Here is a 25,514-nt window from a genome sequence, read left to right on the forward strand (position 1 = left end):
CATCAAAAGAGCTAGTTTAAATCCAAATGTCTGTATTTTGCAGGAATGTTTTGAAAATTAAGCAAAAATGTGTAAAGAGCTGAGAGATCTTTTGATGAAGAGGCCTCTAGAGTACAAAGGTAGGGCTCCACCACACCTTTAATGCACTGGTGTCCACTAAGGAGGCAGTTGGAGGCCTGCACTATTCAAGTGAGAGTTGTGAAGGACACAGTGCTTCATGGACACCCATGGGTTCTCGGGCATGCTCTACATATATGGGGATTACTGCCACCGCTCATGCCGCTTAAGAATGTATAGCTTACCCTCCTTTGAAGACTTACACATTTACAGCTCTGTTTCCTTCCCACTCCTCTGCATTGCCTACTTTCCCTGAAGTGTCATATCTGGAGAAAAATGTGATCTACACATGTGAACAAATGATGAAAGGTATCTTCCCTCCTTTTATTTTACTTGATGTAGTTGGAGAATAAATAATATTAAACTAGCAGGTGAGGCCCGTAGTTGACTGGGCAGTCATTTTACATAGATTAAACTTACAGGAAAGTTCAAGAAATTAAATATATGTAATAGAATTTGTTATTAATGTGCTCGTAAACGGGAACTAAAAGAACACGTTTAAATTTGTAGGATTTCAACTTCAAACATCATTCATTTCATTGAATAACTATCACACATAGTTAATTTGAATCAGAAACTTATAAAACTTCCATTACTCTTTCTATAACTAATTTGACTTGTGATTTGTAACAGTAAACATTTTCTTTGTACTGAAATGACAGTTGAATAGGTGACTCAATTTTCATTTTAACAAATGTTTTTATGAACTCTAATCATAATAGTAATGACTTTTTTTTTCTGATGGAAAAACAAAAATAATTATTTAAACCTTTCACCCAGCATACTCTGGTGTAAAAAGTAGTGCATTCAGATAACTTAAGTGGCAGGATTATTTATGGTATCTGTAGGTAATTGTAAAGTATTACTTTATTTTGAACAAACAAATCCACAAACAAACTCGCTCTTCAAAATATATAGTAGATGATTCTAAGGACTAATCTTTACATTTAGAACTTTTATTTAAGGAGACAAGATTATAAATTTCTATCAATCACATAATAAGATCTATTCAAATGAAGTAAATGCCAGAGATTAAATTGTCCCCTTCCTTGGAATAGTCAAGGGGGAAAAACAGGTAGAAGGCTGATCTGGGTCAAGTTATATATACATTAATATATGCAAACCATATACATAGAGTTTGACCACATTAATTGAAAATATTGCAGACATAGCAAAAACATGTGAACAAATGGTGAGCAGCTATGTATGTGATTTATTCTGGGGGGACATTGGTTAAAAGGGAATTTTGGTGAAGTGGATGAGTGAGCAGGGCTGTGTAACTAAGGCTGTACTGAATACACAAATACATTTACAAAATGTGTACTATGAAAGGACAAATGATGAGATACTAAAAACTGATGTGTGTTTTCAACCTTTCCCAATCCCATTCCAGTGGTTTCAGTTTCTAAGAGGCATGTTTGCACAACTGGTTGAAGCGGAGAGATTAGGCAGGTCGGCTAGAACACCTCTCTAACCGTCATTGAGGGAGGAAAAACCAGAGTACTTTTAAAAACATACTGAATAGATTAGCCATATGGTTTCAGTACATTCGTTCATTTTTACAGACCAAAAACACAAAACCTCTTTTATAGCCCAATACTCAGCTCAGGGAGTTGGAGACTTTGAGTGTAGAAATACCAAGTACTGACAAAATGCAGTGCAGACAAGGTGGGTAGAATAACCTGAATCATGACTGAGCATGCCAGGTTACTGTAGTACACCTGGCACTTGGGTTCATCATGAATTTCCCTTTCTTTATCATAATAATGGTTTACCTATACACCCCAATTTCATTTGATATTATACCATAGACTGTTCTCTTCCCTTCAATATTTTTATTTATTTGTGCTCAACAGAACCTATGGAAATGCACTGTGAAGTTGGCCTCATTTTTTTTTTTAAATTAAAGGATAAAACAGCAGCAACAAAAACATGCCCTGAAGCAATGTGTGAAGGATGGAGTGGAAATATTGTTTAATGCAAACTGTGTGCAATTTTTGTTTATCTGTGCAGGAGCCCAGCAGAAGCAAGAAACAGTGATTTCATTCATTTACGTTTTTTCCTTTTATTTCCTCAAAATTACACTTAAATGCTTCCTTATTGCTCTCAACAGGCCTCACACTTGGCTCTGTGGTAAAGGTGAGTAGCCATTCCACGTATACATGTCTGTTTGCTCCTTGCTGAACATACTGAACTTCTCTTGAATTATGCATATATGAGGAGTGACTAGACCCCATTTGGTCTTAAACTATTTGCTTTTAAAAATATATTCTCAACAGAGTTGGAAATGGTCATTTGGGCTCAAATTATTGACACAGAGAGTCAAGGTATGTGTTCACACAAGCTTACAGTCCAAGAAAAATGATACATTCATGTAGTCTGTATTTTTCTCCTTTTTACACCAGCCTTGTGACTAGAGAGCCCTTAGGGTATGTCTAGACAGAAGCGTTATTTTGGAGTAACTGACATTATTCCGAAATAACAAAGAGCGTGTCTATATTGCAAGATTTTATTTCAAAATAATGTCGAGCTGGAGGACTTCTTCCTCTAACTCCTGTAACCCTCATTTTACGAGTAAGGAAAGTTGAATGAGTGTTCCTTCGACATCCTACTGTGTAGACATCGCCAAAAGCCAAATTAAGCTATTCTGACTTGAGCTTAAGCTGCACAATTGATATAGATGAAGTTGCATGATTTAATTTGAGTTTTGTCCTGCTATGTAGACATGTCCTCTGTTATTGATTATGATACTTCTGGAGATAGGAAGCACAATCTAATGTGTTAGTCCAACTCATGAGACCAGCAGTCCTGGCCCCACTCCAGGTACAGTGTAAAGCCTTACGGCAGTGGTCTCCAACCTTTTTACACCCAAGATCACTTTTTAAATCTCGGAACAGGCGAAGATCTATCTCCCCGCCCCTTCCTTGAAGCCCCACCGTCTCTATTCTCCTCCTGTCCATTACTTGCTATCCCCAGCCCTTACTTACACACTCTGATAAACAGTTTATTTTTAAATTGTGATGTATAAAATTAAAATAACGTGTTTATAGTTATGAAATAAATGGTCTGTTATTTATTCATGCTATTTAAATCTAAAATGAAGCATTTATAATTATACATTTTGTGGGGACAGAGTTCTGCGGCGGGGGCTGGGAAGTGGGAACAGGGTGCTGGGAGGGCAGAGGACAGGGTTCTGCAGCAGGGGACAGAGTGCCAGTGGGGACAGGAATAGGGACAGAGTTCTGTAGCTGGGAACAGGGGAGTGGGAACAGAATTCTGTGGCTGGGGATGGGAGTGGGGACAGAGTTCGGGGAGTGAGGACAGAGTTCTGTAGCTGGGGACAGGAGTGGGGACAGAATTCAGGGAGTGGGGCAGGAATGGGGACAGAGTTCTGTGGCTGGGGACAGGGGAGAGGGGTGCCAGTGGAGGCAGAGAGTCCCCTGTATCTGCCTCCTCCCAGGATTCCCCCCCCCCCGAGGGAAACCAGCGCGTGCCTGCCATGGGGGCAACCCCTCCTACCCCCAGCGCAGGGAAGTCCTGCGTGCGCACGCCTGCCCCGGGGCCGACACCCTGGTGCAGGAAAACCCCGGGCGCGTGCGTCTGCCCAGAGGGCCAGTGCAGGGAAGCCCTGTGCATGCCTGCCCCACGGCCGACTGCCCCATGCATGCACGCACCTCCCCCAGAGCTGTCTCACCCCTCCTGTGTGGTGCAGGGAGCCAATGCTCCCTCCCGCAGTACACCCGGAAGAGAAGCTAGCGCTACTTCTGGAATCGCGGGAAGTGGCACTAAGCTGCAGGACTTCTGTCCATCCCTGGGAAGCCGACACTACCTCCATTTTCACTTGAGGTAGGTAGTGGGGCTTCTCGGGGGTGGGAAGGAAATGGGGGTGGGGCGGACAGGACGCCTCGCGATCAACTGGTCGAGGCCTTTCAATCAACCAGTCGATTGCAATCGACCTGTTTGTGACCACGGCCTTACGGCATCTCTTGCTAACCAGAAATGATTAACTGAGTGTGGTGGTTCCTAAGCTGACCATTTTACGTTAAAACATGCATTTCATCCAAACATCATAAAGGATTTATATAATTCATCTTTACTCCCTGCTGTGCAAGAACACCTTAGATTCTTACTGAGCCCATAAAGGATTATATCATGTTAATCCTTCCTCCCCTTTTCTCCTTTTCTTGTTAAACTGACTTGCTACAGCTTTATTTCAAAGTTAGTTATAAACTCTCTGGGACAAGATCATCTTGTTTGTTTTTCCAGCATGTAGCAAAACAAGGTCCTGATTCTGACTGAGGCCTTTGTGTGATCACTCAATACACATAATTACAGAGAGATAATACAGGAGTACACGTTCTGACTATAGTATTTGCCTGTGATGGGGTTTCTTAGAACTCCACACAGGCCCTGAAAGGGTTAAAGGGAGGTCTGTTAACTTTACCTGTGCCCTTTGAGGAGGATATGATCAGGCTGAAGTGAAGATTGGGTTTTTTCCACAAAAACCTCTTCTGCAAAATAGATCAGAAGGCTATGCAAATGAGAGCGTGAGAAGTGCTAATGAGCGCTTCATTTACATTTCCTCTGCTGACAAAATGCTACAGTATAGATGTAACCTCAGTTGAATTGATCATTTTAGTCCAATGTCCTGTCTGTGGAAGTTATATATCCTTTGTATGTTCAAACGCATTTTGTGCTTGGCCTTGAAAATATAGGTGTCTATGCCACACAGTTCTACTATGCACCTATATCTGGGCATCTGCAAATTTTTGGGAGAGGAGCTATAAGGGTCATCTCTAGCACTATATATTTACTTGGTCCTACACATGCTTAGTAGCAAGAGCAATGATCATTAACCTGAGTCATTCCATTGAAATCAAGGATCATGGCACCAAGAAATAGGTGTATATGAGATCAGACCTTCTGTTTTATGTCTCTATGTATTTTATCTTCAGCTATTTATGGTGGTAGTTGGCAGAAAAGGATTTGTATTCATCACATTATCATAATCAGAATATGTAATGTAGAAAAGACAGTTCCTGAATACTTTAGAATGCTTTAGAAAATTTTTGTTCATAGTAACGAACTGCACTAATAATCACCTAATTAATCTAATAGGGTTATAAATCTTTGCTCTCCCCAACCCAAATTTTCTGGCTACTTCATTAAACTAAACTAAACTACTGAACTTGTACTGAACAACTTTAAAAATATTCTAATCCCCATCGAGTTCTAAAACAAATTATCAGACTTTTTCCCTGTCTTTTTATAATTAGAATGTTTTGATGATGATTCATGAAGAACAGTTAGCCAGCTGAGCAGTATTTTCACAACTCTTGCAATGGTATGTAATATTTAAAGAGCATTAGAGTGAAAATTTGTGTCTCTCGCATAAAGGCTACATCTAGACTGCAAAGTTCTTTCAGAATAATCTTTTCTGGACGAGATCTTCTGGAAAAGCTTATTTGGAAAGAAAGCATCCAAAAAGCAATGTGCTTTTCTGAAAGATAGTATCCACATTGATTGGACGCTATATTGCATTTAAGGCCACCTGGAACCAGTTCAGGCAGGGCATTAGGTCAGCAGTTGCTTCTGGGTGCTGTTGCCTAAGGCTAACTGAGATGAGCGCTTAAAGTGATTCCCCTCTCCCCCGCCCCCAAAACAGCCATTTCTCTTCTGCTTCTGCTTGCTTCCCTACCTCTCTGATGGATAGCAGAGCTTTAGCAGTGTGTGCTCTTGTTGCCCAGCATATTTCTGGCCATGGAGAGGAAGGGGGAGGCAATCCTACCGGAGTATGGGTCAGAGGCTGGGAGGGAGGGAAGGGCCTTTGAGCAGCTCAAGGCCCCCTCAGGTGGGGGTGTGCCTCTGGGAGGCCCTGAGGGAGAGCTTTTCTCAAGGACTCCAGTAACTCTCCCCAGGGCCTCCCCCCCTAGGGACCTGTGCTTTGCCCCGCTATGCCTTTTCCACCACAGCCCATCCCTTTCCTATACAGTCAACGACACCAGTTTTGTGTTGAAAACCAAGAACTTAGCATTTGTTTTCATAATAAGAGCAACTGGAGAGGCAGGGAGCTGAGAACCTGGATGTGGGGGGAGGGGCTCAGGGCTGGGAGTGGCATGTGGTGCAAGTGGAAGTGCTACCGCTAGTCCAGCAACCTTGGGGGTGTGTGGGGTCTGGGGCCACAGGAAGGTAGACGGGGGGCCTAGAGCAGGAGCAGGCATCGGAGGGGAGGGGAAGGGATGGAAGCAGGCACAGGAGCCATGTGTGCCATCCACTCTCAGATTGTGGCACACGTTTTGGCCCTGCTGCACAAGCTGACCCCACATTTGGATCTGCCAGTGAGTGGCCTCCCAGACCTTGTGGTCCAGGGTCGGTTGCATGGCCTGGAGGTTGGCCACATGCTGTCTCATCAGGTCCCTGTGGACCCTCTGGTGCCTGCGGCTTCCCCAGATTTGGGTGGCTGCCTTGGCTGCTGGTGATCATGACAACTGGTCTGGCTGTGGAGCATAAAGAGGGGGAGGTCATCAGTCATCCATGCAGATGTGGTCCCTGAGTCCATATCCTCCTCTGTGAGCAACAGTCCTCAGGCCAGCGATGTCTTGGGAGCAAGGCCATGTGTGGCCTACACAATGGGCTTACCCTCACAGGTGCCCCAAGGAGCCCTGAGGAAACCACACTTCCCACCCCTCTGTCCCTTGGACAAGCAGGCACAGGACATGTCCATTCACACTGGGATCCTATGGATGGGAGAGCAGCCTGGCCTTCTCTGGGGGGGGGGGGGCACACACACACACACACACACACCTGCTCCTGGTAGCGCTGTCTGCAGAAGCAGATGGTGCCTTGTGTGTGCCTGCATGCTAGTGTGCTGTGTGGGGCACTCTGTGGGCAGGTGTGCAGGTGTCCTTGTCCCCAGCCTGCTTCCCAAGGGGTCAGATGTGTGGGTGCCATCCCCAGAGCCATGTGGCACAGACTGGTGTGGCACGTGCTTCCATGTGCACAGAGTGCAGTGTGACATCCAGGCCATGACGGCTGAGCAACAATTGCACTCAAGCCCTTGGTGGCCACCTCCCCCCACCCTGTGGCTATGTCTACTATGGCGGGTTCTTGCTCAAGAGCTCTTACGCAAGCAAACATCCACACTGACCAGAACTGCATTGTAAAAACACTGAGCTCTTGCGCAAGAAAGCGTCCACGCTGGTGGGAAGCCCTTGCACAAGAACGTGTCTCCAGAAGAAATTTGGCCATGTTGAGCGGTCACCAGCAGCATCTGTGGGCATGGGCCAGACCCCACACTGGGAAATGTACTTAAAGGGACTCCTGGACAGCTGCTTCCCTGTGGCTGCATGCTCAGGCACCCTTTTTGAGGGAGCAAAAGCCACAACAGCGCCTGTTACCTCTGTTCCTGGCAAGGGCCCCTGGGCACCCTCGCTGCCACCTTCATAATCATGGAGCCAGAGGAGGACCCCAGCCAGCAATGTCCCCACATAATGGCAGAGGCTGTGGAGCTCCTCCACCAGGGAGCCACATTGCTCCAGTAGGTGCTGGAGACTGGGCAGCACATGGGCAGCTTGGGCACCCGCACCCCACCAATGACAGGAGCCACGACACCAGTGGGACTGGTGGGAGTGCCTGGTGCTGAGACAGTGGGCTGACCAGCAATGGGTGCAGAACTTCCAGGTGTGCAGGGGGACATTCCATGAGCTCTGCACCTGGCTCACCCCTGCGTGCCTGAGGCAGGACACCCACCTGCGCCCCACCATCCCCGTGGACAAGAGGGTCGTGATTGCCGTATGGAAACTGGCCAGCTTCTGCTCCATGGGGAACCAGTTCAGGGTGGGCAGGTCCACCGTCGGCACGATCATCTGGCAGGTAAGGCCCTCCATGGGCCACGGGCTTGTCCTGGGGGCGGGAAGGGCCAGACCGGGTGGGGGGAGGCTGTAGGGGCAGGGGGAAAGCCCCTTAGCCAGGGGGTCATGCTGTCCCTCCTGCACCCAGCCCCACTGGTGCGGGAGGGGGGAGAAGAAGAGAGAATCCCAGGGAGCAGAGGGCCCTGGCCTGCATGGGGGGAGGGGCCATCAAAGCGAGGGTGAGTACACCCTAGGGGGCCCATGTATGCACTATGTCTCATTCCATGCATCCCATGGCCCCTCTGCAGGTCATCCATGCCATCAACGACATGCTGCTCCAGAGGGTGATCCACCCCCGTGATGTGGACACCACCCTTGGGGGCTTTGCCAGCCTCAGGTTCCCAAACTGTGGGGGAAGCTGTAGACGGGACCTACATCCCCAGCCAGGCTCCAGAGTACTAAACGGCCCAGTTCATAAACCGCAAGGGCTACTGCTCAGTGGTGCTCCAGGCACTAGTGGACCACCAGTTCCAGGACTTTTATGTGGGGTGGTCCAGTTGGACCTACGCTGCTTGCATCTTCCAGCACTCAGGCCTGCATGCTGCATAATGTTATTGAGGGGAAGGGAAACCTTCCTCCCAGGGTGGATGGAAGGTGAGGGTCAGGCCTACCAGCAGCCCCAAGCAGCCACCGCCCAGCAGACCAACCACCACAGGGTGCAGGTCCAGGAAACCCTCTGGCTGATGCTGGTCCAAGTGCCACAATAGGCTGCCCCTACACCTGTGGCCATAGGGATGCCCCCATGCCCCCACTCCCATCACCACCCCTTGCCACCACCCTTCCCAATAAATGAAATGCACTTGCTTGATATAAGGCACTTTTATTTACATGGGGAATGGGGTGCACTGTGGGGGGCCCCTGAACTGGGAGGGCCTCATGAGTGTGAAGGGAGGCCTCTCCCACCCCCAAAGATGCAGGGGCAGGCTGCACTAGGAGGTGCCGAGGATGGGGGACCTCAGGAGGGGACAGGGGGAGAAGCAGGGGGAGAGCTAGGATAGCAGAGGAGGGCCTGGCAGCATGGGGCTGCTGCGCAGGGCCCATTCAGTCTGAAATCGTGCCCAGGATACTGCACACATGGTCACAGCATTCCAGGAACTGGCCCCACACCAGCTCCTGCCACTCCGTGGATCTGAGTATGAGTGCATGGTGCGTGCTCTATTGTGCAGAGGTGGCAGTGGAGCAGGTGGTGGTGGTCCTGGGAGTGCTGCGATAGGCCCTGGATCCTTGGCGCTGGTGGGATGGGGCTGGAAGGTCCCTTGCTGGCAGGGGTCCCACTTCAGGAGAAGCAGAGGAGAGCAACAAGGTCAGTAAGCCCTGCCCCGGAGTGTTCCGGCACTCCGTGCCCTCCTCCCAGCATGTCATGATTCCTGGGGACAGGTGTGGCTGGTGAGGGGAATTCCCCTGGGGCAGCTGGAGGAGGGGTCCCCAAGGTGGCCCAGGAGCCCCTGGGGGGCTGCATGTGCTTGGGGGATACTGTTGTGCCTTCCCCAGGGGAGGCTACAGTGTCCCAGAGGTGGCCATGGATGTGTGCTGCATGCAGCACCGTTTAGGCTGTTTGGACTCAGGCCTGCAAACTGGAAGAAGCCCCAGGCAGAAGCTGCTACGGGATCACCCCAAACCTGGTAGGATTTGCAGGTGAAGCAGCCACAAGCTCAGGTGCCCTGGGTCTGAAGCCCAGAATCTGGTCTGCCCCAAGTGCTGGCTTGAATGGCTGGGGGGCTGCGAACAGAAGCCCTGAGCCCAGACGGGAACAGACTAGGCGGGAGACAGGGCATGGGAGCCTTGAGCTCATGCTATCCTGGCTGCAGCTGGCAGGAGCACAACCACCATTGGAGGAGCTGCTGGAGGAGGAAGGCTTGAATTGGTGCTGGGAGCAGAAGCCTGAGCCAGTGCTGTCCTGACTGGACCAGAAGAGGAAGCCCCTGGCCTGGGCTGTCCAGTCTCAAGTGCTGGCTGCAGGATAGAATGGAAGCCCCCAGGCATCCAGAGTCACAGCAGGGGTTGGAGGTTGGGGGGGGGAAGGGGCAGAAGACCAGAGCCCAGGCTGCTTCAGCTGTACCTAGTGGTCAGAAAAGCTCCCAACCCAGCAAGAGCTGCTCTGGGAGGAAGCCTTAGTTCAATGCATGGTACCATGGGGAGGTGGGTAGAGGCAGAATACAGAAGCCTGGTTTCTGGGCTGCTGCAGCACAGAAGTGAGGCTAAGACACTCATTTCTGTGCTGCCTCTGGAGATGGATCTGATCTCCCCACCACAAGTAGCCCTTCAGGAGAAGGACAATTCCTGTCCCTCCCAAACTTAGTGAGATTTGAAGCTAGGAGGCCCTGGCTCCCAGTAGCATGGTGATCAACTTTCACTGGGGGAAGGGCTGATTTCACCATCTGGGACATGTTTTTCATGGCCATGAAATTGGTAGGACCCTACAAATGAACAATGAAAAAAAAATTCATGACACTGCCTTCTAAGGCAAATATGCCATTTACTAAAATACATTTAAATTACACACTAGAATAGCTTCCATTTCAGAGCTTAACCTACTGAGTACATTATATTTAGGAAGCTACTTGAACTAAACATGCAATGATTGCCATTGAAAAGTCAACAACTGCCAACAGTTACCGCAAGAAGTATCTTGGATTACCACGATTTCCTCCTAAAATTAGGTTAGGCTATATATCTGTGGTAAAGATGAGAATTCTCTTAATGGCTTCCACAGTAATTGGCTGCTCAAACTGAACATTAAAACAAAACAAAAAGGAACTACACTTAAAAACCCAATTGGACTAATAATTATCATCGTAAAAACCAAATCAATGTATTTAGCTAGCAGGTCACTAGCTTATGGACCAAAATGAAGCAGAACCAAGAGGCCGGATGTGGACAAATGTGCGTGATAAATTTAGCAACTTTGCATAACCTGAGTGTTATGGAACTGGGGGGGGCGACAAGGTCTCAACAATATACAGCCTGGGAGCCAGATCTGGCCTGCCAAACCACGGGATTCTGCCTGCAGACCACCCTGCCGGGATCCTCAGGCCCACAGCTGCTGCAGTTTAAAGCAGTTTGTGTGGCTCTTTGCTCTGCAGGCAGGGGGAGGCTTTGTGTGATCGCCCCCATCCCAATCCTCAGCTCCTATTGGCTGGAAACAGCCAGCCAACAGGAGCTGAGAGATTGGCCTGCAGGATGGGGGCAATGCAAGCCTCTTCCCCCTCCCAGCGCTGAGAGCTACATGGAGGGAACAGCCTGCAGTTTCAAGCAGTCTGAGGCTGCAGCAGGCAGGGAGTCCAGCCTGTTTTGGAGGTGCTGCAGGGCTGGTGGCCAGGAGACACTTAGGTAAGTGCCTCCCAGACACAGCCTGCCTCTGGCACCCCTTCTGCACCCCAACTCCCTCCCCCAGGTTACCATCCAAACCCTCTGTACCCCCCCACCTCAGGTCACACTCCCTCCTAGACTCTGTAGCCCCACGTACATCCCTCCCTCAGGCCAGAATCCTCTCCTTCATCCAAACACCCTCCCAGACCCTGCATTCCATTCCCCTGCCCCAGCTAATCACTCAAACCCTCTGCAGTTTGCACCCCCCATCCCCAGGTCACGATTCCCTATCCAAAGTTTGCACCTCCTCCTCAAGCCCCTCCCCCAGGCCAGAATCCTGATTTACACCCATACTCCCTCCCTTAGCTTACACCCCAGGCTCCTGACCCAGGTCACAACCCCCTCCTTCACCCAAACTCCCTTTCAGACCTTACATTGTCTCCTGTACCCCAGTCCCTTTCCCCGACTGACCTTCTGCAGCCAACCCTCCATCTTAGACCCTCACATCTCCTCTACAGAAAAGTGCGGCCATTGACCACTTACCAAAATCTTGGTGTGGCTCCCCACCAAAAATTGCCCACCCCCGTCTAAACCCATTGTGAGACTAAATCTCATTAGTTTTTATGGAAGAAACTTTCCCATGGAAGGAAATGTGTATGGCCATGGGAGATGCAAGATTATGGCAAATAGATCCATAAATAGAACTGTCCATTGATCAAATCCTTCCAGTAAAGGGGAAATCAAATCATCTCCATGGCCACTGTGTTTGGGGGCATGGGAGTGAGGGGGGGAGGAAGTTAGAAGGGATTTGGGGCTCCCCTTTCTAATTCCGTTTGTGTCTTTAGAAGTTGAGTATATCACCAGTAAAAATTCTCTGCTTTAGTCTAAATTTTTTTGTTGTATTCAAATGAGCAAATAAAAACAGAGAGCGCATGAGAACAGATCTGAGGAGATTTCTGCAGGAGCTGACTCGCCCTATGGGATACCGGGAATTTCCTGGTGGGCCATCATCTGAATTGACCATAATACCGACCATAAAGCTTCTAATATTGTGGTCACCAACCCATTGATTACAATCACAGGCTCAACCAGTTGATCAGGTGTTCGGGGGGCCCCCCTCCAATTTCCCCTCACCCCCAAAAAGCCCCACTACCTACCGCCAGCAACAATGGAGGTAGTGGTGATTTCCTGCAGGGCGGACGGAAGACTGGCAGCTGCATGCCACTTCTGGGGGTTCTGGAATTGCAGTGGCTGCTCCTCTCCCCCAGGTCTGTGGCATGCCGGGAACTGGCATGGCAGGGCAGGGTGAAGTCCCTAGAGGGTAGGGGAAAGGAGTTGTCCATGGAGGTGGTGTGTGCCAGGGCTTCCCTCCTCTGCAGGGGGAGGGGAGAGGAATCTCCAGGGGGAGTCCCTGCCCCCACTGGCATCCTGTCCCCTGCGGCAGAACCTTGCCCCCACCCCGGCACCCTGTCCCAGCACTGTTCCTTAGTACCATGTCCCCTGCTCCCACCAGCACAGTTGGGGCCACATTAGTGAGGCCTGGGGGGGGGGGGGGGGTTGGAGGAGGTTTTTTTTTTTGCATCTCAATTATGGGGCCCCCCAACTGAGTTTTCTGAGAGTCAGTGACCCCGGATTCAAAACAGGCTCCCTACCCTTCTCATAAAGACAATGCAGAAACTTTGTGTTTGATATAGTATTTTATTTAAAAATGAAGCCTGGCCAACAAACCCCCAATTGGGGCCAAGCCCCTATCTGGCTGCAGCAGCATAACACTGCTCTACACACCCCCTCCCAGCTCTGAGCCGATCATACACTAGAACCCTCTGCCCTGAGCCTCTGGCATACTCCAACCCAAAGTCCTGCACCCTCATGTCCACAAGACTGTGGCTTACTTAGTACCACAACCCTCCATCTGAACCCAACACTACCCAGCCTGGAGCCCTGAGCCAGCATTCCCTTCACCTCCTCCTGCATCCAAGTTTCCTCCCAAAGCTTGCACCTCTCACCCATTCCCACACCCAAATCCTTCATTCCCACCCCAGAGCCCACATATCCTGTAAAGCCAGTGAGGGTACAGCTAGACTGCAGGAGTTTTTCCTAGGACTCCAGAGCTATCCCGGAACGACTCATGTCCATGGAGGCATTTGTTCTTCCACTTTTTTTAGTGGACAAGCCCTGTATTCCTCGTTCCATGAGGAATAAGGGGGCTTCTGAAAGAAAGGTTTTTTTCTGACATTTGGTGCAGACAGGCCAAATGTTGGAAAAACCTCTTCCTACAGAAGAATAGGAAAAAAAAGTGGTAGTATAGAGTGTGTAAGGGCTGGGGATAGCAAGTGATGGAGAATAGAGAGGGCAGGATGTCAAGGATGGGGTGGTAGATCATGGCTTGTTCTGACATTTAAAAAAAAGTGATCTTGGGTGTAAAAAGGTTGGAGACCACTCTAATATCAAAAAATCTACAATACTAAAATTCAAAATGTTTCCGAATAAATCCGAGGCAGCCAAGGCCGTGTGTGTTTGTGGGGTCAGGTGTGGTCCGCTGCCCTGGCTCAGCCTCGGTTTCTTTGGTGCCAAAGTGAATGACGTTGCATTATGGTTGAAATCAATTGAACGGACGTACAAGGCGCAATGGTACATGACAGCAATGCGTAGGTCTGCTTTGTGCAGCGGCAATGAGTGGTTTGAGTTGACTGGTGACTAGAGTACACAGTGGTTGGATGAGTTCTGTTATCGTCTGTTGTTGTGGGTGTGTGATTTTCCATAACTGACAGTGTGAGTACGGTGTAAACGAACGAAGATAGTGTTCATGAAAAAGTCAGCTGCTCTCAACCCATTGCCTAGGCCTATTTTGATTGCCAGGCTGCCCCTGGATTCCTGTTCCAGCAAGAACCTAGAGGTACCAGAGCTACCATGAAAACCACCTGTTCAAAGGCACCTACAAATGAAAAATAGGGGAAGAAGTTTAATAAAATTCAAATAGCGAGTAAAGATTCAGATAATCGTCATTTTATCCCAACAAGTTTAACAGCTCTTCTTAGCTATAGAAGTAAACTAGTAGATACATCTCATTATATAGCCGTTGCAAGTTCTGTTGCTGACCTTAAACTATGCATGACGATGACATGTACCCCTGAGGTGAAGGCTTGACGCCATTGAAACTGGAATTTCTCCAGACTATTCAGCTGGGTTGGCCTCACTCTGCTGGAGGCACAGGCAGCGCATCCAGGCCCTGTTATCACCCAACATGACAGCAGGTGGTGCCATCATCCAACCGAGTCATCTGAATGCTGTACTTAAGCCACTCAGGGCCCAAGAGCGGAGACACTAGCCCGTTTCCCAGCTATGCATTCCTCCAGGTGCATAAACTCAGAATTATCCCATCTTGCACTGCACCAGGTTCTTAACGGTGCCAGCTAATTAGTTAGAACACTCCCCTCCTTTATGTGGGTAAGTGATGTATCAGCTTTTGTTAACAGAGCTAAGATTCCCTAACACTTCACTCTAGAACATACTGGTTAAGAGAAAACCCATAAAAACAGATTAACTACAGGAAGATAGATTGTGAGGTTCAATTTCCTAAGTAACCTGCTTTGATCTGTTTGTTATCACTTAAAATCTAAGATTTATACAAACTAGATAGTAAGAGAGAGATTGCTGATTCAAATCCTAATACAAGCAGGCTTATAGATCCTTGAGGAACACAGGCAGCATCTAATTTGCAGCCTGGGTTCCCCCCCCCACCACTCAAAGTCATGATGTCACTCCCCGTCTTTTACTGTTTCTTCTAAAGCCTGCTGGAAAAAAAATCTATGTACCTGACCCCCATTGGCCAAATGTTTTCCATTGTCTCAGTGCTTCCTCTGAGGTGGCTTCTTTATACATAATTCCTGTGTTAGTGAATTCTTCCCTGAATTGATGAGAGCCACACACCTTCTAGCTATTCCATTGTTGTATCTGAAAGACTTGTTTGGGGTATTTCCAGTCTCACATTATATTTTAGGAACTCATACATAGCAAGATTTCATAACTTTACATACAATACATGCACATACAATCCACCAAGATATTAATGTTTAACGGATCAAGGCTAGGTCTGTACTGTGCTCATGTTGTGCAAGAAATATGCAAATGAGGCTAATTATGGAATATTGATGAGCCTCATTTACATAATTAATGAGCACCTGCTTTGTGCAAGAGGTTTTTTATGCAAAAAAGGAGCTGTCTGCACAGCTGTGTGTAAAAAAACCCCTCTTGCGCAAGAGGGGTTTTTCTGAGACTAAACGAGACAAAACTGCCACGAGATAACCAGCGAACATCATGCATTAGTAGATTGAGGTATTCAGAATCTACTTCCTCAAACAGTGACTAAATTGATGGTGATTAAGGGCTAGGGCAGGAATCTAATTGACAGTATGAATGACCAGTCCCACAAGATTGAGCACAAAGAGCTTCTTGATGCACAATGCAATGAAAGTTCAAAAGCAGGTGATTTAGCAGTCCTGACAAGAATAAGGAATCCCCTGTATTTGCTGACCATGCTAGGTGCACAGTCTCTGCACAATCACAAGATTATCCAACTGTATTCTCTCCCCCCCCCCCCCCGCCCCATACAAAGTTCACCACAATTTTAAGGATGTGTTTATTCCTTGCTTGATTTTTCATGGATAATCTCTCAATCATTTCTTCATGCACAGCATCATCCCAGAATACATAACTGATTAACGTCATATGTCCGTTTTCTTATCCAAAGCAAACGAACAATAAGTAGGTGTGTAGCCTTTCTGCCAGGCTGAGTAAATACCAGCAAGGGCCGGGTTCAGTATCTAGGGGTCTCCTCCCAACAAGGTAATACAACACCGGTTCGAGCCCCCACCCAGTGACCTGGGAAACCTAACATACCCCTCTGGGTGCCTCAAGAGGCAATTCTTCCCCTCTTGCAAGCACAGAGCCTCAGTATAGTAGCAAACCTTTAACATGAGGTAACCGACATCAGCATTAAATTGGGGAAACACCACAACTCGGATTTACAGACTAAACATGAGCAAAGGCCCTCCCCCCAGCCACTAATCCCCCCAAAGTCCAACACCCCAAAAGTGTCTGCCCTGGGTTCGTGCCGCCCCAGGGTTCAAAAGTTCACCCGGCAGGGTTTCACCATCCCAACCTGGAGGGGCGGGGATCGATACACCTTACGTGGTCCGCTGGTGGCTCCGCCTCTCCATGGGGTTCTGCCACCGCCATGAGTCACTCCGCCACACTCCACTTGCCATCCAGTAAGCCACCTCCGCCACACTCCACCTGCTGACCAGTGAGCCGCCTCCACTGTCCAGCTCTGCCAGCTGTCTGTTCACGCCCCTGGCTGCCAGCTGGTTGCTCCTGCCGCTGCTCTGCTGGCTGTCTGCTGCCGCTCCTACCAGCCGCAGGTCATCCCCATCAACCACTTTGTCTTCCTGCACCTGCAGGTCGCCCCCACCAGCTGCATCTGCTGTCCGCCTGCACTCACCAGTCGTCCCAGCAAACCGCTCTGCTGTCTGCCTGCGCTTGCTGGTTGTCCCTTGTGAGCTGCTCTGCTAGTAGCCTAACAGCTTAGCACCGGGCTCCCCTCAGCAACAGTGATTTCAGCTCATAACAGAGGAGCCTTAGCTTCACTGTGGAGCGCTAGTGGTAACTCCACAGCTCACAACTAGACTCCTAATAGAATCCAAATTAACTCTGATATTCCACAGTGGAGAGGGTGCAATTGGTCTTGTTCAGGCCCTCAGACAGAGCCCTACCACCAGGTACAGAGACCTGTCCCCAGCCTCTCAATTTGGCTGGGTTTGGAACCCATGCCCCTTTTCTAGCGAGTGCTACTTAGTTTATGGCGAATCCCTCTGTCAAACAGTTCCACCATTCCATTGTCCTTGATTCGCATAATCAGGGTAACACTTTTATCCCCCCTGCCTCAATAACAGAGACTGGGGATCCCACAGTGGCCAAAGTGACCATTTGGGCTGCTGTGAGCCCATACTAGACAGGGTAGGTGTGTATGCAAATTGGGCTCAGCCCCTGAAGTCTTTGCACCACTTGCCACAGTTCACCACCAGATGTCAGGATAGAGTTTACCCTGACCCCACTTACAGGTGAACTCAAATTTTGCATTTGTTCCTTGTCAATTTGAAGGGCTGTTTTCACAGCTGTCAAACAGTTTTTGCCAATAATGAGATGTCTGAATTTTCTGTAAGATTTGTCCTTGTTGTGAAACTCATAGTTCTTGACCAATTTTTAGCATGTGTCTCTTCATATAATCCCTGTGAGTGAAAGGCTTCTCCTCTCAAGTAATGCTGTAGGAGTCCGCAAAACTTGTGGGCTATGTCTAGACTGGCATGATTTTCCACAAATGCTTTTAATGGAAAAGTTTTTCCGTTAAAAGCATGTGTGGAAAAGAGCGTCTAGATTGACACGGATGCTTTTCTGCAAAAGCACGTTCGCCACTTTTTTGTGCAAAACAGTTTAGCTGTCTACGCTGGTCCTCTTACGCAAAAACATCTCCGGAAAAGGGCTTTTGCCTAAACGGGAACATCAAAGCATTTGCGCAAGAAGCACTGATTTCGGACAGTAGAACGTCAGTGCTTTTGCGCAAAATCAAGCGGCCAGTGTAGACAGCTGGCAAGTTTTTGCACAAAAGCAGCTGCTTTTGCGGAAAAGCTTGCCAGTCTAGATGCAGGTGTGGAGTTTAAGATCCCATCTTCCTTTGAGCATGCCAAAAGGCTATTTTGTCCAATGTTCATTTTTCGCTGAAGCTCCTTGCAGACATTTTGGGGATGTACCACCCTTGGGGTATTTTGTAGCAAATGCGAAAAGTTTTGTCATGCAACGTTTGAGAACAATCTCTCATTACAAAATGAGTGTGGGGAGATCCAGATCTATCCACAAATGCACCCAAGTGTGTCCTCTCCTTTTGAAAATTGGCACTTATCTTTCTCTCCCCACCATTTTTACTGTTAGGGGGTTACAGAGTTCACCATCATGATGGAAAGATTTGACTAATCCAATACAAAGAGAAGATGCATGACCCCCAATGAGTGGAGACGATGGATGGTTGTTAAAATGAATAGTTAAAGGTGAAATGGACAAAAAAACCCAGAACATTGATGTGAGTAATTACAAGTTTAAAATTTTGAATTTTCTTCATTTTAATTTAAAAAGTTGTGTGAATTTTGGGAAGGAGAGCTATTTTTGGTTCCCTACTGAGCCATATTTGGCTTTAGAGCCATAGGTTGCAGGCCCCTATTGGATCTATTAATGTGTCAGGACTGCCATAACAATCATGCTTCACACTTTGCAGTCTGAGACATGCAACTTAAGGATGCTAGAAATTCTATTCATTTGCATTTGATCTCCCATGATCATAACGGTCATGGGAAGAAATGAGAAAACCAATTTGCCTACCCCTGGTGTAAACCCTACCACACTCTTCAGGGCCCAACAGCTGTTCAAAACAAACCAAGTCCAGTAAAAACCCTGTACAGTGTGGCCCCAAATAAACAATTTATAGTGTAACTCATTTCCATAGCTCATGGAAATGACATTGCATATGTAGAGTTCATATGATCTCAACTTTCAATTTTTATTATGGGCCAAATTCAATCCCAATTTTTAGAATTAATATTAATGTTAATTCAAATTAGGTCTGTCTGAAATATGAGAGGCCAGCAATTGCCGTAGTTTTGCAGAAAAATACTTCTGGCACCCTGAAGAGTACAAAGGAAACATGCAAGTGTGCAGTTCTATCTTGACTCTAATGGGATGGAGCACCACAGCATACAACACAGATTCTGAAATATGGTTATGTAATAGCAAAACTCTACTTGCTCTTAAAGCAGTATGATGTATTTGACCAACCAGTTACTGCAGGGATTTTGTTCCCGACTGAATCACCGTCACAAGTATAGAATACAAATTAGTCACTCTAGGTGTTATGTACCCTATTTTGAAGAATCAGCATATTTCACATGAGACTCAACTCTTGTTTGACAATTTCACTAGTGTATTCTGAAGTTCAGTAACATTTGGTAAGCAAAGTAAAAACAAAACAAATGGCATAGAGAAAGGACTAATACTGAATTAGGACTACTGCCTAAAATATTTGTCATGGCCTGGAGAGACACAGCAGACTCCATTATCTTAGTCAGTTAGTGGTCATTATGTATACAAAAATAAAATAGGCCAGAAGTGAGTTTTATGGTTCAAATTATTTGGCAGAATTCCACTGGATGAAATTCCTCCAAACAGTTCTTGTTGAAATCTCATTGCAGAAGTGCAATGGCATGTCAGGTATCGACTCATTTTTACAAAACAATTTACTATTTTTGTGCAATGAAGTTTTCTATTTATCTGCAGCAGGATAAAATACATACAAGTACAATAACTGTCCCTTCTACTTCTAAAGCTAATGAAGAGAATATATAGATTCAACAAAGTGGCACTGCTTGTCTATGGCCCTGCAGATACCTGTAATACTGTACTATAGCTGTAATATAGATGAACCATATGGTGATAATTTCATATACCTCCAAACACGGGGATCTCGCCAACACATACCTGTTTAGCACTTGTGCTGTTAGGATTATTGGTTTATGCCACCCTCAAAAAGTTTAACACAAATAGGTAGTCTCATTTTAAAATTAATCTTGTAAGCAACTCTACGGGAGGGAGGAGACTGCTCCCCACCCCCAGGCCAATGGGGGTAAGGGGAGCATGTGAAGTCTCCTCCCATTGTGCCAGCAGCACACAGCACTTCTAAAAGCCATGCGCTCCCTGGAGGGTGGGGGCAGGGTAAGAAGAGACTTCACACACTTCTCTGCCCCAGGTCCTGATTGGCCCAGGGGCAGAGGGAGCAGCATGGCTTCCATGAGCCAGATCCAGCCCGGAGGCCCTTTTGCCTACCCCTGGTGTAAACCCTACCACACTCTTCAGGGCCCAACAGCTGTTCAAAACAAACCAAGTCCAGTAAAAACCCTGTACAGTGTGGCCCCAAATAAAATTTCAAAATGTCTAGCTAAGTCTGAAAGCCACAGCATCATGCATCTTTCAACAAGCCCACAGAATCTGTATTACCTAATAAAACATAGTGAGACAGTTACATTATGGATTGAGTTCTCATGTTAGTCCTGATTTTTCTGTCCTGTGTGGACTTCTACTAATGTATACTCATTGTCATGCTCATGGTCCACCAATATTTAGGATCGTAGTCCTGGCTCCACCAGTTTGGTCTTATAGACTTCCCATCCATAGGCTTGAGCCCTGGGTTTTGGGGAGCTCTGTTTCAGGCAGAAGTGGGGGCAAGGTGATTAGTCTGGCACCACCAGCAGCCAGGCCCCTGCTCTGCTCACCCCACATCTTCCCAGCCCTGCCTTGCACCCTCCCCACCTCCATTCCACCCTTCCCTAAATCCTTGTTCTGTTTCTTCATGGCTTTCATCCTCTGCCCCCACCCTAGTGACATCATGAGCCAGCAAGGTAGAGCAGAGTAGGACAGGCTGGGGCATTTACTGCTACCAATGCCAGATCCCCTGCTAATCCACCAGGCTGCCCTGGACCCCATGATCCCTGAAGTGCAAGGATTCCTGGAGTGCAGTGCCTGGGGCTTTTATCTCCTATATTTTCTGGGCACCAAACATTATACAAACATGGCACCCTCTTTGCCTTTCTGAATGCCATCTTCTATAAAATGAGTTTGAGGAGCTTCCCCCAGAATTTTTAGAATGGTAGCTTGATAATTGAAAACACCATTGTTAAAAGTTAAAATGCCATAAACAAAAGCTGAAGTATTTATTGTTGTTTAAATATTTTGAAACCACCACCACCAGTGGTTGGGCAGCAGGCATAACTTATTCCAAACCTACCTTTCCACATACAAGGAACTGTAGTCTGTTGGGTAAAGGGGTTATTAGAAAAATGATTAACATGCATCTCAGCTTCCACTTATGGGTAATTAACTGGAACCAGTGTGAATGTTATCCTGAGGAACAATCTGAAAGAGATATTGTGCAATAACTCTCAACTTGTCCCATGCAGGGATTCCTCAGACACATTCACTCAAAGCTATTTGTTTCTAATATTAAGGAATCAGTGTTGTGAGTTGCCACCCCTTCCTTCTACTTAGAGGGCCCTATAAATATGGTTTGTCTTTTAGACAAAGCTTTATAAATGAACCAAATTAAAACTTGAAAACATATATTTGATTTGGTGTCCAGGAGAAATAAAGTGTCTATGGATTTACTTACAACATGGTAGATACTGTCAGATATGGTTAAACTTTGTAATATCTCCTGCCCAAACCAAAGAATCTCAACAGGCATGTCAGTTTTCTTTATCCTTTCTCTGCAGAAAGAATTAGGCATGATGAAAGGGTGGACCCTGTTCTGAGACAGTGGCGAGTTCTGGGGGGACTATCACTAGTTTAGATCTTTCTGCTCATGCATTTGAGCATTTTTAGGCTGGATTATTGACACGGATTAAAATTAAAACTTGAACCCACTTCAAAACCCTCATCCGCAAAGTTACAACAAAATCCCCAAATATTACAAGTAGCTTACCTATGCTGGCAAATGGCAGTCCTCCAGCCAATTAGCGAATATGTTATAGAAGACTCTGAACATTTCAGTCCAGGATCTAAGCAAATCATGATAGTCAACAAGAAAGGACTCCATAAAAGCAGAAAAAAGAGCAAACAATCAAACCAAAGAAAAATATCAAAGAATGGCCCAGTCTTGAAGAATGATACATTATAAACATTATAAAGATTATGTCTACACCACAGCATTATTTCGGAATAACTGATGTTAATTCAACTTTTGCCCTTCTATGTAGATGTACCCAATGTGAATTATTTCAATTTCATAACGAGTGGGTCCACTCATTATGAAACAAACTGCGGGAGGCCAGTGGAAGTCAGTCTATAGTATTGCAGGCAAGCTCCTGGATCCAGAGCATTGGATCATGGCTGCCCAATACATAAACATGAAGTGCATTCTTGTTGCTGATGACTGCATGCCAGGTAATGAGCTACAACAGCAAAGCTTGAAGGGTTGTAGAATAAGAGGAATCAATCTGCTGGAGTGTACTCAAGATCATAACATGTTTTTATTAAAGATCACTAAAGCATGAAGACTTTAGGGTCAAATGCTGCTCAGTTTCGATTACACAATTCCTATGGATGTCAATGGCACTGTGGTGTGTAAGAGAATAGCATTAGCTTCTAAGTTTGAAGCTGCCCCATACCTGCAACTTTCCTTGCTAGTCACAAAATGTGCAATAGTTTGCTATGCAGTTTGATTTGCATAAAGGGGGGGTCATAAAGCATAGGCACTGCTCCCATGCTAAAATTCCCTATATTTCCAACTACTACGGGAACTGTGGGTAGAGAGGTTATTGGTGCAATGAAGTGGAAGTAGACGCAGAAGTTTCCCAAATGCATTTCCCCCCTCCCCTCCGATTCATTCTCATTTTGTGCGCTTGTAAAATTGCCGGTTGAACTTGACTGAGGGTTTAGTGCAGCATAAATACATTATAACAATCAATAGAAAAGATACAAAATTTGCATAATATCCTGCTTTAAAATAAACTCTCAGAGTCCCAGATGTAATGCTACATGTTAATTCATTTATAAAAAATGAAGTCCAGTTTTAGACATTGGAGTACACACAAAAATACTAACCTTCACTGTTTTAAGTAGCTATGCTTTTCCTTCCTCTCCCAAACTAAAACATTTTTCCCCAAAATTGTGTGTCAAAACTGTGTTCTGGGTTAGCCACCGAGTCTCTGGGACTGAGGGAATGTTAGTGGTTAAATTATAAACCCTTGGGAACAGTTTATAAGACAAACATTAAAAGAGCCTTAACTACAGTAGCGTAAACCATGATGCTATAAATTATTGGGTGGTGGTGTTAAATGCATTGGACTTCTGGTCTCTGGCACCAGAAACCTGCTCATTTGGGTATATATGGAGCTGCAAAAGGGTTGCCACTTGCCACCTGGCCAGTGTTCAACTGGCATAGTCATTTATGTAAAGGTCAGGACAGTTGACAACTCTGGCCTCTAATTGAATGTTTTGTTTTTATGTCATTGGAAATAATTACCTTTTCAGTTTCCTTTCCCTTCCCTACTCCCATTTCCCTTTCCTGCTTTGATCTCAGAGAAATCCTTTGTTTTTATACAACAATTTTTGCAGCTATATAAAATGAAAGATTATGCAAGTTATTTAATGAGCAAATTTGTATATAAAGTACATTCATATCTCAAAAAGTAGCATGGCTTTGTTGGTGAACAACATCCGCCTACTCGTGTATATATTTTATGATACCGTGTTTAATTACAAGAGTGCATATTAATTTTTCTGCCAGGTAAACAGTAGGCTTTGTGTATAGGATTTATACATCCATAGCACAGGCTTCTTCCTCTTGAGTGAAAGTATTAACTGGTAATAGAAATAAGCTGTAATCCTTGTGAAATCGTCCCCTTAAAGGCCACCCCGAGTCTGGGTGGCTAGTCGTCCTATATTGGAGGTTTACCTTACTGGCAGCCTCCTAGCCACGGCGTATCTCTCGTACTTTAGGCGTGATCCGAGCCTGCGCGGATCCCAGGGGACCGGGAAGGGGGTTCAGGCCCTCCTTCTCTCAGAGCCCCAACCCAGGGCCCTAAGACTGGGACGTGCATCCCATGTCAGTGGAGGGGGTCAAGATCCCCCAAGCCCTCCACTCACGGGGTTCGCGGCCCCGCCCTGGGTCCCTTCTTCCCAGTCAGTCCTCCACCGGCTCCCCCAGCGTGGGGATAAACTTACCCTCTGTCTTCCACTCTGGAGGGCTTCTAGCAGCTTGGGCCTCCCTGGGCCCGGACTCCTCGGGTTCCTCCCAGGGGTGAGCACTCCCTGCTTCCTGGCCGCAGCCACGGCCCTTTTGAATTCCCCGCCAGTCAGAGTCTTGGGCCGACATCACTTCCGCGCCCATGGCCCCGCCCTCCTTAGCGTCCCGGCCAGCGCCCCCGCTGACGTCACAGGGAGACGTCGGACTGCGCTGCGGGCTGCCGGCCGTGCTGTCGCTCAGCGCAGTTCTCTGGCTCTTGGTGGCGTGCCCCCAGCCGCCTAATCACCCCTCCGGACCTTCGCCCCCCGCCTCGGTGTCCGTCCTAGTGTGGGGTAGAGTGGGTGGCCCGCCTGCCCCGTCACACACCTCCCCCCTTAAGTACCTCCCAATTCCTGCCTCCCTCCCGGTTCCCTCTTCCAGTATTCGCGAGAGGGAATCAGCATTTGCGTTTGCAGTGCCCGATCTGTGTTTTACTTCAAACTTAAATGGTTGTAAACTCAAATACCAGCGCAGTATGCGGGAGTTCGTGTCCTTCATTCCTTGTATCCATTGGAGAGGAGCGTGATCTGTCACCAGGGTGACTTTTGCGCCTAAAAGAAAATAACGTAAAGAGTCAATGGCCCACTTGAGGGCCAGGGCTTCCTTTTCGATGGTGGCATAGCCCTTTTCCCGGGGGAATAGTTTGTGGCTTAAGTATAAGACAGGATATTCAACCCCCTCCTCCTGAGGCAGTACCGCCCCCAGCCCTAAATCCGAGGCGTCGGTCTATAGGATAAATGGTTTAGTAAAATCGGGTTGTATCAGTACCTGTGCGTGGGTGAGCTCATGTTTTAGCTTCCTAAAGGCGTCGTTGCATCGTTCCGTCCATTTTACCCGCTGACCTTGCTCCTTACCCATGAGGTCTGTAAGAGGTGCCACTATCGTTGCGAAGTTGGCTACAAACCAACGGTAATAGCCGGCAAGTCCTAAAAACTGGCAGACCTGTTTTTTCGTAATTGGGGCTGGGTAGTCCTATACCGCCTGAATTTTGCTAAGTAAGGGTTTGAGTTGTCCTCGTCCTACGGTGTACCCTAGGTAGGATACCTCCCTTTCCCCAAAGTGGCACTTCTTTGGGTTGGCCGTCAAATTTGCCCGTCTAAGTGCCCCCAGTACAGCTGCGATATGTTCCAGGTGTTGCTCCCAGGATCTGTTAAAAATGGCAATATCATCTATATATGCAGCCGTGTATTCTTGGTGGTTGTGTTTTATGTGATCTATTCGCCTCTGAAAAGTGGTGGCTGCCCCGTGCAGGCCAAAGGGTATATTTATGAAATGGTATAGCCCGAATGGTGTGGCGA

General features: G+C 47.2%; 2 long non-coding RNA genes across 3 annotated transcripts in view; one reads left to right on the plus strand and one right to left on the minus strand.

Moving 5' to 3' along the window:
- The window catches only part of LOC149524321 (uncharacterized), a 186,116-nt gene that overhangs the window by 93,580 nt on the left and 67,022 nt on the right, over window positions 1-25,514 (plus strand). The gene's annotated exons all lie outside the window — the stretch shown is intronic.
- Window positions 1-25,514, minus strand: part of LOC106732083 (uncharacterized) — a 469,210-nt gene that overhangs the window by 9,596 nt on the left and 434,100 nt on the right. The window lies entirely within an intron of this gene.

This window comes from Pelodiscus sinensis, chromosome 5 (genome assembly GCF_052426305.1).
Source record: "Pelodiscus sinensis isolate ZL-2025 chromosome 5, ASM5242630v1, whole genome shotgun sequence".
NCBI classification, from domain to species: domain Eukaryota; kingdom Metazoa; phylum Chordata; order Testudines; family Trionychidae; genus Pelodiscus; species Pelodiscus sinensis.